We start from the raw sequence: 12619 nt of genomic DNA, 5'->3' as shown, positions 1-12619 counted from the left end.
GAATAGAGTTGGAGGGATCCATCTTGAGGAAGTGGATAACAGTAACCTCTAATTAGTTTTCTGTTGCTGGGGTTAATGGCATTTCAGGGGGAAAGTTTAGATGGGGGAAACAGTGCAGAGGATAGAATTTAACTCCTCCCACAGAACACAGCTGCTCCAATAAAATTCAGGGCTCCACATGGCAGCTTTGAAACTAAAATAAAAATGGCATGAGATCTAATCAAAGATCTCACATGTCACATGTAGTTTGGTCCTACTGCTGATGTTTAAACACGGCAACTGGAAAAGCAAGCATATTATTGTGAGGCAGGGAATTTCATTAGAAGGGGCCATTTTGATTTTATTTTGATTATGTATTTTATTGATTTTATATTGTGATTTTATCCTGTAAACTGCCCTGAGACCTGTGGGTATAGGGCAGTAAGTAAGTAAGTAAGTAAGTAAGTAAATGGTAAAGGAGACAGGCAACAGATGATGAATTTTGAGGCTTAACAAGGAGAGTGCCAATAGACCAAAGACAAAGGAGTATTAAAAAGGGGGAATGGGTGCATAGAAAAAAGGAGCAAGGCTGTGAAATAGCCATTTATATGGCTGGTTCATCAGTATCAGGTGTAACATGGCTGCACTTCAAGGTACATCAGTCAATGGGGAAGATCGTATTTTGTTCAGGAGTTTGGGGGCAGAGAATCACTTCTGGTTACCAGTAAATTTACATTTATGCTAAGGTTCTACATGGGCCAATCAGAATGTATGGTTGCATTTTTATGTTTAAAACCCAACGGCTTGGGATAATCTTCAAACATATTTCTAAAGAATTGTTGCTTCCCAGAAGATGGATTAGGAGATATCGCTGGGAAAATAATGAAAGAACAGCTTTTCACATAAATCCCAAATTTCTGGAAAGATAAAGTTGGACAAAAGGTTATGCTATGTTTGATACAATGCAATACATAATGCTTGTGAAAATAATGTTGTTGGTGATGAGATCTGTCTAGCCTATGCAACAAAATTTGATAGATCTTTTACATAAAGTTGCAACTATGCAAATTTATACTTGAACAGTCTCAGTGACCTGTACCACCTGGACCATGAAGAGAGAGAATCTCCTGGTGATTTGCAAACTTTCATATTCATACAACTTCCACTTAAAATATGGAATTGTAAGAAGTAAAATATTTTGTACCCATCTAATGCTAAACTTCTGCATTAGTGGGAGAAATCAGCTATGTGGTTATTTCACCTGCCAAACAATTCTCTTTGGAGTAGCTACACACTGAAATATATGGCATTCTCATTCCCATTGATTGAACAGCACTTTGCTGTGTGACCACACTATTAACTCATATTTTAAGGGTAGCTTTTCCATTGCAAAATGTCATCTTTAGTTTCAGATGGCATTTGTATTAAATCTGCATAACAGTTTTTGAAATCAGCAATGCTTCAATAGCTTATAAATAACTAATAACACACTTAAAGCACAATGAAACCTGAATAATGCCTTTCTTGATCAGTAATTATAAAAAGCACTTTGTTCCCCAGCAGAGCTGAACTGAATACCATATATGAATTTTAATTTTGCACATTGTTGCTGTTGATTGAAAATTCTATTCAACCATCCAAGCATTCAAAATATGTGTTAAGTAAAGATCATCATGCAATTTGCTTGAGCTTTTCACCCTTCACAGTGAAGATTGTCAGGTGAATATTTTTTTCTCTATGAAAATAAGCTTACTAAAAGAGAGAAATCAAATGAACATTGTCATACCTCTATAAACCATGTTTTTACATGCAAAAATGTTTCCTTTGCCATAAATAAATGTACACTTTATCAAGCATAGTAATGACTCTACAATATTATTTTAGTTATATAACTGATTCCCTATCCCTGCAGTATTGCAAACAATTTTTGACACCTCTGCATCATCACATACATGGCTAGTGATCTCACTTCTCCAAGAGTCTGTCCATACATAGCCAAATGGTACATCCAACATAAGAGGGGAGTATTAGCAGGCTTGATTTGAAATAGTTAAAAAAGGAGCTGTATCAGCACCTCCACTGACCCTTGAACTCCTCTGCTGAGGAACAGCAGAGTAGCCTGCATGCCTCACCTGGCCACCCAGAGCAGGGTGGGAATTTGAATATGTGCAGCATTCACCTTCAGAAATTCTTCCCCCTAAATAGGCAAATGAGTCCTGTCCCATTTGAGTTCCAATTTGGACTTCCTGGATTAAACTATGGATTAATGGTTTTAGAAGTAGGAGAATATCCAGTTTTTCACACATTTTCAAATATTTCCATTCCTTCCTACTTCCTTCCAAGTGAAGACAATAATTCCTCTTACTAATCCGGAGGGTTTGGGAAGGGAACTCACTGTGTGAGGAAACCTTGCAATGGGTCTGCCCTAAAACTAAGAAGCAGCAGAAGTTGGGGGAACTTGTATTCAATGGAGAACAACTGATTAACAACTTGACATAGCAGGTAAGACTTACTGCACAGACAAGACTAAACTTCCAGCTAGTTCCCACGGAGGAACACCCAGAAAGAGGAGGGGAGTTCGTTGCAGACTAAGTATGTTTTTTATAGAGACAAGTCATATTCACTATAGATCATAGTTCAAAATGATTGCACCCTAACAAAACTACAGAGAATACACACACCAAGTTTATCAAGATCTGATACTTATTTCAATAGAACCATCTTTCTTCTGTATGTGCAGTCTTTCTCACTGATCCATATTTCACTGAGGATTAAAAAAGACCCCTTTCTCTTCCAGGAAGAATACTGAATGGAGGCAGTGTTTGCTATATGTCTGATAACTGCAACACTTTTCCTCTGAAGTAAAATTAGGCACACTTCACTTTTATACTTCCCAAAAAAAACTTTACTTTGAACGAAACTGAGAGTACATATTACTTGCCCTAAAACCAAGAGCAATTAGTCAGACACAACAGGCAGCCTAGTTCAAAGGCAGGCAAGAGTGCAGCTTCTCTGTGCTGGAAATTATTGCATGATCCAATCACACCCAGTGCAGGAATAGGACAGAATTACACATCAACAATGGAAGCTGATTGTAAGGAGCCAAGGGCAGAACAATGAATTATGCACAGATGTATTGGAAAGTCTCTTTTGCAGCTGAGCTCACATCAGCCTTACTTATTTAATTAACGTATTTCTTGTAGCACAATAGCTGTCCTCTAGCACACCTGTGTGTTCCAATACAGAGTTCTGTAATTAATACAGTATTATAAAGAAGTACTTCATCCATCCATAATCATACCCCACAACTTTATACAGGAAATATCTTGTGCAGCAGGACAAAGAATATCTAAAATTCCTCTGCTTTGCCACATACTTCAGGTTTGAAAACACAGCAGGAAGAGGAAGGAGTTGCATGGCAGGAGATATATGGTAGGTTCCCATGAAGTTTAAATAAAGAGGAGTGAGAACTGTTTGCTGTAGTGCTGATTACACCAACCCCACAATACAGCAAGTGAAACACAGGATACCATGTAAGGGAAATGAAATTAAAAATGTTTGTGAGACTGTAAAAGGAAAAATGCAAAAAAGGGGGAGGTGCAAAGAGACAGAGCTGAATACAGGGCTCTGTTTACATCTTATCTTTTGCAGCAAAACTTGACACGTTTGCCAGGGTAATGCAAATGTAGTACTGTACTGGGTAGAGGCATTTGTATGGGGAAATTGGTGGGCATGGGAGGCACTTAATCATTCTCCTCCCCCCGCCTTTTCCTTTCAGTAGGTTACCTGGAGGCCGGCTGAAGGAAAACAGGTTAAACATTACTGGGAAGGGCTTTAAAAATGGTTTGTTTATAAATATTTGTAAACCAACCTAGGATCTCATTTGATGAAGGGTAGATTAAAAATAACATTAGTATTCAAATAAATTTATAGGAGGCAATCAATGGCTAAGCAACCCACATCTATCAGTTGACATTTCTCTGGAAACGATCTGCATTAGCACTGCAAGACAGACATGGGGTTAGGAACAATAGAAGGCAATGTGTGGTTCCATCCCAATTTCAGCCTTGCCAGAGAAGCAGCAACAAGGTTTAACACCTCCCCAATTCTCAACGCCTGATTCACAAGCACCATATTACAGTGGTACCTCAGGTTACATACGCTTCAGGTTACAGACTCCACTAACCCAGAAATAGTACCACGGGTTAAGAACTTTGCTTCAGGATGAGAACAGAAATCGTGCTCCGGTGGCACGGCAGCAGGAGAAGAAGAAGAAGAAGAGTTTGGATTTGATATCCCGCTTTATCACTACCCGAAGGAGTCTCAAAGCGGCTAACATTCTCCTTTCCCTTCCTCCCCCACAACAAACACTCTGTGAGGTGAGTGGGGCTGAGAGACTTCAAAGAAGTGTGACTGGCCCAAGGTCACCCAGCAGCGGCATGTGGAGGAGCGGAGGACACGAACCCGGTTCACCAGATTACGAGTCTATCGCTCTTAACCACTACACCACACTGGCGGAGGCCCCATTAGCTAAAGTGGTGCTTCAGGTTAAGAACAGTTTCAGGTTAAGAACGGACCTCCGGAACAAATTAAGTGTTAAGTTGTGGGTGAACATATCAGACGACACAACAATTCTTCAAATAGCTCTTGTTTATTCACAGGCCAGAACAGAACTGAACTGAAGAGTTCAATTAGCCTGCTTATTTAGAGCTCCAGTACAACGTTACTGTAACAACTTTCTAAAACTATCCAATCACTGAACGTCACTTTCGATCCCTCATTTGCATAACTATCTACAGTATCCCCAAGCTGGCCCAGGATGAGAACTTCAGTACATAACATTAAGTACGTACTTAACCCGAGGTACCACTATATTTATCTACTATGTGCAAAACAGATTCCTTTGCTTTGTAACTGCCTTCAGAAGTGACTATGGCCAGATCTTTAATATCTTCCCAAAACAAGTGCAGAAACCTTGATATCTGGTCTGTATCTAGATAATTTCTGCTTGTTTATGATATGTCAATGCCATTAGCTCTTAATTAGATGAATTCAACTTCTTGAAACTGGGCAGTTCCATGCTAGACACTAATTAAGTCTGTATCACTACCAGAAATTCTGAGACCCATCATATTCCTCCCTACAACTTAGCTCTATTTCTGCCTCAGTTTCACTACTTGGCTCTCACCCAGCACAGCTATTGACTCTGTCTCTGGATTATCTCTGACTTCCTGATTCTGACCCTGCTTGACTCTTGTCCTGGCTTGTGACTGCTGCTACATATTTCAGTAACCCCTGACTCATTGGCTCTGAGCCCTACTCCTGTGCCAGGTGGTAGCTGGAGTTCAATTACCACTGCTCCTAAAGGAGGCTTTCTATGGCCCTGACAGCTTGTCTCACTGTGTTCCATCAGGCAAGGTTTTGAAAGAATAAAAGAAAAGTCAGTCAGTAGAGCCAGCAAAGAATACACACCAACATAGCTCAATGCTGATTTAAAACCAAAAGAGCAGAGATACAAAAGAGATCTGTGTGGAAGAAAAATTTCCATTTGTTTAAGCTAGCCTGGATTCTTAAGGCCCACAACTACCATTTGCAGTAAACCGTCTTTTTATTACAAAAATGTTTTAAGAATGCACTTCCTTTTCTATTATATCTTTTTGCCATGATGCAGCAAAGTGAAACAGCAGCAGAAGCTCCATCCCTTCAGAGTGCTGTTACTGCCTTAGTATTATGTTGCATTTGTCTGTTGTGATAAAATTTGAGTCTACTGGCAATACCATTTATAAATGAAAATAAGATATGGAGGAAATAAAATATCTAAAAAATTCACAGGTGTGGGGACATAAAGATCAACAGTTAGGTGTTTGTTTACAACTATCAAAACCAACTCCTCTTCCCCCGACACATTTGCTTCAACGTAATAGTTTTATAGAGAATCATACTTTTGAGTTAGGGCATTTAAATAAAATCCCTAGTCCAGGTACTCTCTCTAATGGGTATTTATACTCTGCAACTTCACACACAAGGTATGGTGAGTTCACCCCTGCATTGCACTACCTCTAGGAGCTCTGATAGTTCCAAAAACAACAACTACAACAACTACAACTACTCCTTCTTCTTCTCCTCCTTCTTCTTCATCTTATACCATAATACTGTGCCTCCAACTCAGAGACAATCCAGGAGAGACCCAGCAGAAGTAATGGAATCATGCTTCCCCTGTGTCTTCCACAGCTAAAGCCATTCATCAGGACAACCAAGGCTGATTCCATGCCCAAATCAGACCTGAACCCAGATTGGAATGGGTTCAGCTAATCAGTTCCCTCCAAAAGTGTCTGCAGATGAACCATCACTACCCTCTCAATTACCTTACCTAAATAAGGGGTTATTGGCAGACACACCACCACCTTCTCCTCCAAGCTGGTGGGGAACACCCTAGCATGCAAGGTCAGCTCCCCATTTGCATAAGCAAGCCAAGATGAGCAATGTTCAAGAAGGCTTAGCCACAAGCACTTTGCCCATGTTCTCAGTAACTGGAACTGATCCCACAGAACTGAATACATCATTCTAGACGACTCACCAGATACTAACTGTGGCATCAAGATCAACATAAAGATGAGCAAATTTGTCCCCTAAGTGCCTAGCAAACGTATCTGAGCAGGTCTTTGCTTCTTCCAATGTCCTATTAAGTGGGGCAGGCAGTAACAACTTTTTGACCTCAAGAAAGAGCTCTGCTGGGCAGCTACTTGAACAATGCTCCACCTGTTTCACAATGGATTATGCATCACTTCTGCTCTAGCTATAGCCCTAGACTGCTTTATCTCTCCTATCTCTCCTAGCTCTGAGGAATACCAAAGACTACAATAAGCTCCAGTGTCACAGCATGCAACCTAGTATGACCATGTGAATAGCTCTCCTCAGCTCAGTGTTAAAAAATTAGGTAAGGTCCTCAATAGAATCAGCAATTTTGGCTAATGGAAAATCCCCCTGAGCATTCAGGAATCTATTAGATTCCATAAGTATCCAGGGGCAGGCCACTGTGGTGGAGAGGGGACTAAGGCCATAAGCCCAAACTTTACCAGATACTGGTCTGACTATGACCACTTTCCAATATCCAGACTATCCCCCATGTGCCCTGAAGTGAAGACCAAATAGAAGATGTGCCCCTCCCTTTGTGGGACAGTCCTATAGTTGTGCTGGTGGCCATGAAGATGTGAACTAGTCCAGGCAAGGAAGCCTCAGTATGAAAATTAAAGTCACCCTGAACAGTCATCTGGGATTCTCCAACACCACACTTGATTCCAGCTTGGCCAGAGAGGCTGTGGTGCAGCAGGGTAGGCAATACACCAATCTGTTTCATTGTCCTAACAACAGGTACATGCTCTCAAGGCTCACTAGAAGTGAAAGAGTTTTCTGCTAAACAGAATAGATGTTCTATAGACCACAGTGACTCCACTCTCCCACTGTGGATGGTGCTGGACCAAGAACCCCAGCAGGCAGAGCCGAGTCAAATCCACTCTACGCAGCTTGCCAACCTCAGTCTCGGTTGTATAAGCCAGGTCAGCTCCTTCATCAATAATTAAATAATGGATGAGGGTAGTCTAATTACCTGGCATTGAATAACAGCTAGGGACCTCAATAGCCAAGTCACTAGTTGCATGCAAGGGAGGATCAGTAGAAAGGATGGCCTGAAGCCATTGTTCCTCTGTTTCTCGGATCACCATGCCATATCATACTCTCTTGGAAATAACTTGTCGCAGGATGCCCATAACCACCACCCTCACATATCACACTGCCTGTTCTGCATCAGACATCATAGGCTTCTCCACAATCAGAGTACAATATTTGACACAATAACCACAAAGCCAGCACACCAAAGGCAACATACACAATTAACTAGGTAGCTAGCTAGCTAGCTAGTTATCCAGAATAACCAAATGATCCAATATTGTAACCAAGAACTCATCATCTAAACTCTTGTCAAATTTGTTTCCTTCAGTATCCCCCACTCACACTTTACACACTCTTTCACTCCTGTCTCTCACTCAGCAGCAGCTCATCCTCTCCAGAATATCAGAGGGTGGTCCCCATACTCTCATTGCTCCCCAAGTATCACTGCTTTCAGAACCACCCCGCATGGTGTTACCTCTACAAGGGTGACATACCAGTAGCAGCCTACTGCTCCTTTGTGGTGGCGCCTTTTATAAGGCTATGGGCAAATCAGTCTGAAAAAGGCCGTCTGTTTCCAGTCTTCTTCACCTCCTCTGAGGTTTTACAACAAATCAAGGCAGGTGAGTTGTGGGCAATAGGAAGGGCCAGGTGAAAGCTGTAAAACACCCCAAGTTTTCCCCCCCTCATTTCTCACCACCTAGTGAGGAGTTCCAGTAGTGCCTTTCTAGAATATGGTATAGCACCATGGTATAGCACTATTAGCACCATGTATTTCAAGAAAAAGTATAAAAATATTATATTATGGTGAAATAATATGAAAACAGTGCACTGAAAATGAGGCCATGTTAAGAGTGTTCCAGTTTTATGCAATAGTTTTGAAGATACAGTGGTACCTCAGGTTAAGTACTTAATTCGTTCTGGAGGTCCGTTCTTAACCTGAAGCACCACTTTAGCTAATGGGACCTCCTGCTGCCGCTGCGCCACCGGAGCACGATTTCTGTTCTCATCCTAAAGCAAACTTCTTAACCCGAGGTACTATTTCTGGGTTAGCAGAGTCTGTAACCTGAAGCGTATGTAACCCGAGGTACCACTATACAACTTAAAGAAAAGAATCAAATAGTCAGTGCAATACTGCAGGTCTCTTATCAAATGAAAATAGTGGCAATACACTTTCAGGAATCAGAGTGACACAAGAAATAAAGTTAGTAAAATAGAATGATTTCAGCCACAACATTTTTAGAAGGATCAGACACTTTACTTAATTTCTTTTTCACAGTTTAGATACAGTTCATTGTTGGATTTGTGGAAAGTGGACTATTCTTATACAGTAGTTTCCATAACCACTACTGTTGGTTCATGGTGCATTTACATTGTAAACATATAAGATGTGTGTAAGGAGCAGTTCATTTTGGATTTTTGTTTGTATATAGAAAAACATATTTTCTACAGAAACAGAAAATTGCTACGGAAATATAGCACAATGACAATACTGTACTGGATATCACATTGTAACATTGTTATGAGTCAAAAAAGCAGTGACGTTTAGAGTACAATGTTTTGTCATTCTTGTTGGTGTCCTTCTGTCTCGAGAGACACGGGAGTGCGCCTCTGGGGGTGAAGTAAAATTGCTGTGTTAGTGGCACCAAAGTGACCCGCCGGGGCGCAAGCCTGGGCAGTGTGTATGGCGATCTTGAGCTGCCCAGATGACAATCCCCCCTCTTGGCCTCGCTGATGTAGTCCAAAGGAAAGCAAAACAATATGTTTGGAACTAGCTTGGCTGCAAGAGTTGCCAGAAGGAGGCGTACAAGGCGTCATCCAACCGTCTTAGGGACCCACTCCGGATTAGCCTTTTCTTCTCCCAAATTAAGTAATATTATTATTGACATAATAATCCTACAAGGGTAATCCAGTATTATTTTCTCCCCAAGGCTGAGTCAAATCACTAAACAACTGAAAAAGAAGCATGAAAATTCATAGTACAAGGCCAACCCTGTGGTATTTTTTAAGAAACATGTCTTTCTTTTCAATAGAAAGACTTTGTAAATAAGAAAACATCAAAACAAAGCTCTCTGCTGCTTCTCTGTCATGCACAGTGCCTAAGAATAATCATTTGACTTTTCTCAGGAACCATTAGTTGTCTTATGCCCCTCTGTGGCCAAACATGCACCTTCTCACTGTTAGCAGCAGGAATAAAAAAAGAGAGATGAGAAAGAAAGCTGGGCATTAAAGGCACTATGTTTTCATCCTCAAAGGACAACAAATGAGGTCAAATGCAAAATGCATAATTAGAGTTAGGTTCTGTACAGTTTGTAGCAATTTTCATCACCAAAGATACCCATTCTTATGCAATGATACGTTCATCTGAATATGCCCAAAGCACTTCTGAACTCCATTGCAGTGCAAAGAATACTGCTGCAAATAGAGCTTCTGACAACCCAATGTTAGCTGGGTTTTCATTCTTTGATGAAAGACTAGCATTCAGAAAGGCCAATAAATATAACAAAAAATGAAGGGTTTTCTGAAAACCACTTTAATTAAAATTAAAGATTAAATAAACCAAAGCCCACAGGACATTAGCGTCTTACCAGAGAATCTCCCTATAAAACTATATTGAGGCAAATGCAGGCACTGAATTAGGACCTTGTTGCAATTCATTTTTAGAAGAGAGTAAGATAATTATTCTATTTTTTCCCCTTTACCACCTTTCATTTCCATTGCAACATGGGAGACACAAAAACAAGTTCATTCTATGCACCAGCTAAAGCAAAGACATCATTCTTCCAACAAGGGGGTTTTGTAATAAAATACAATGACTAAAATAAAGAATATATCCAGACTAGTGCACATTATTAGCATGTGTGTGCAATTGCCATGGGCCTGTGAGCAAAATTGTGCTGCTTCAGCAAGATGGAGTTAGGAATGTTAGGAAAGTGACACATGTTTGGGAGTGCACGGCATACCACAACATCACATGCATGCAGGCCAGAATAGCAGTATATGCAGCAGCATTGCAGTGTAGTTAATAGAAGCAAAAGGATTAGCTATAAAAGAAAGCCCCCAGTTAAATATACAGCTAATAAAAGAAGAGCCACTCAGTAAGCTTCCTAACTGTGGAGGAGGAGGCACTTTAATAAATACTACTGCTAGCATAAAGTACGTGTGAGAAGGCAACACATATTCTGGATTCCACAAAAGACAAGCGTGTGTGTCTGGCACACTCCAGGAAAATAAAATTTAATGCTACATTAGCAGTACAAAGCAAGAACATGCTGGCTGCACAAATTTTGTATTAACATTTTTTATTCGGTGCCTACCAGTCAGCAGTGCGCTCTCTCTCTCTCTCTCTATATATATATATATATAGTATAAAATAACGAAAGCAAATAGTATAAAATACTAGCTACAAATAAAATCAAAACTGCCAAGCAACCCTTCCTATTTAACCACTAAAAAAATTAAAACCTACTTTCTTCTACAATTTGAATATAAATGATTTGTTAAAAGCATTTGCATGTCCCCCTGTTAAATGTTCTTTAAAAAAAAATGCAAGCTACTCATTAATTAGTTATGAACAAAGTAACAACTAACAGCACAATCCTAAGCATATTTACTTAAAGTTAAGTCCCACAGTGTCCAGTCGGGCTTACTACTAGGATCATGTGCATGGGATTGCAGTCTAAATATATTTAAAGGAGAAGGGCTGCACAATCAGAAATAAAAAATGAATTTATTGCAATAGTAAGCAGAAAAGAGTAACAAATAAGATACATGTAAGTTGTTCATAATTGTTACTTTAATTCAAAATAATTTACCAACAAATCGATATGTTCTTCAGTTTATTATTGATAATAAGACAACTGAAATAATTTATAGTTCCTTAAGTGACAGGATAAGAGTTACTTACATATGTAAGTCTTTAAAAGTTTTCAACTACTGTAGTAACACTATAAAAATGCAATCACCATAGCAGGCAGGCATGGCTCAGCTTGTTCCTAATACTACATATATACCATTTGGGGGGGGGGGGGAGAGACATAAAAAGAGCTTCTTCCCTAAAGCACAAGTTGACATGGACAACTAGCTCAGGATTCTTTGAAGAAGTAAAATAAGCCTCAGACTAAAATATAAAACTAAGTTTAAGGCCACAGTTCTTCTCTTATTAATCATTCTCATGAAATGTGCTTACTGATACATCTAAAGCTATTTTAAACACAGTACAAAGATTTACAGACACAAAAAGCATAGAGAGAAAAGGAATTTGTGTTTTTCCAAAAGCAAGCATGCAGCCTGCTGAGTGGGAACTGCAACAACACACATGAGCAGAACAGAATAGGTTTGTGGGTGCCTGAGAACAGTCAGCTAGCCTGCAGGCCTTGTGATATGCACTTTAGGGGTATGCAGTGTTTTAGACTAATAATCTGTAGTTCAACCATTTTTATTTCAATTTGTCAAGTTTTGAAGAAATGACCAAAAAAAAAAGCCCAGGGGGGAAAACTCTACAACTTGTGATCTTCTAAACTGAACTATCTTGCAACACCATTTACTAAAACCTGGCTGCATCATTGTGAAAGCTTGTCAGTTTAATTATTGGCAATAAAAAGTGATGCAAAACTTGTTTTGAAAAAGAACCAAAATGATGGTGGGTACACAGAAGAGGAAAGTGCTAAGGACAATAATCAATAATACCATAATAGCCTTGTAATTAACAGCAGTTTGTGCTGTTTAGGGGGAAGTGGAACATTTCCCAAAATTCTTTCAAATAAAAAAGATGAAGCTTCAGAGTATTACTTGCTCCCTATTCTAGAACACTTATGACAATGCATTGCTAACCTAAAACTATTGCTTGCTTTCTCCCTTGTTCACCTTCACACATCCTTTCAGCTAAATATTTTTTACTTGCCTCATTAAATACCTAAATGTTTTTTAAAGTTCTAAATGCCATTTATGCAGGGAATGCCTACTGATTAAATGT

The 12619-nt window shown here is 39.7% G+C and overlaps 1 protein-coding gene across 24 annotated transcripts in view; it reads right to left on the bottom strand.

Annotated features, from left to right (window-relative positions):
* RIMS2 (regulating synaptic membrane exocytosis 2) overlaps nt 1-12619 on the bottom strand; it is a 372071-nt gene that overhangs the window by 229541 nt on the left and 129911 nt on the right. The gene's annotated exons all lie outside the window — the stretch shown is intronic.

Source organism: Podarcis vaucheri, assembly GCF_965113315.1.
Source record: "Podarcis vaucheri genome assembly, chromosome: 8".
Lineage (NCBI taxonomy): Eukaryota > Metazoa > Chordata > Lepidosauria > Squamata > Lacertidae > Podarcis > Podarcis vaucheri.
The sequence above is the reverse complement of the archived record's forward strand: the minus strand, read 5'-3'. Positions and strand labels throughout refer to the sequence as shown.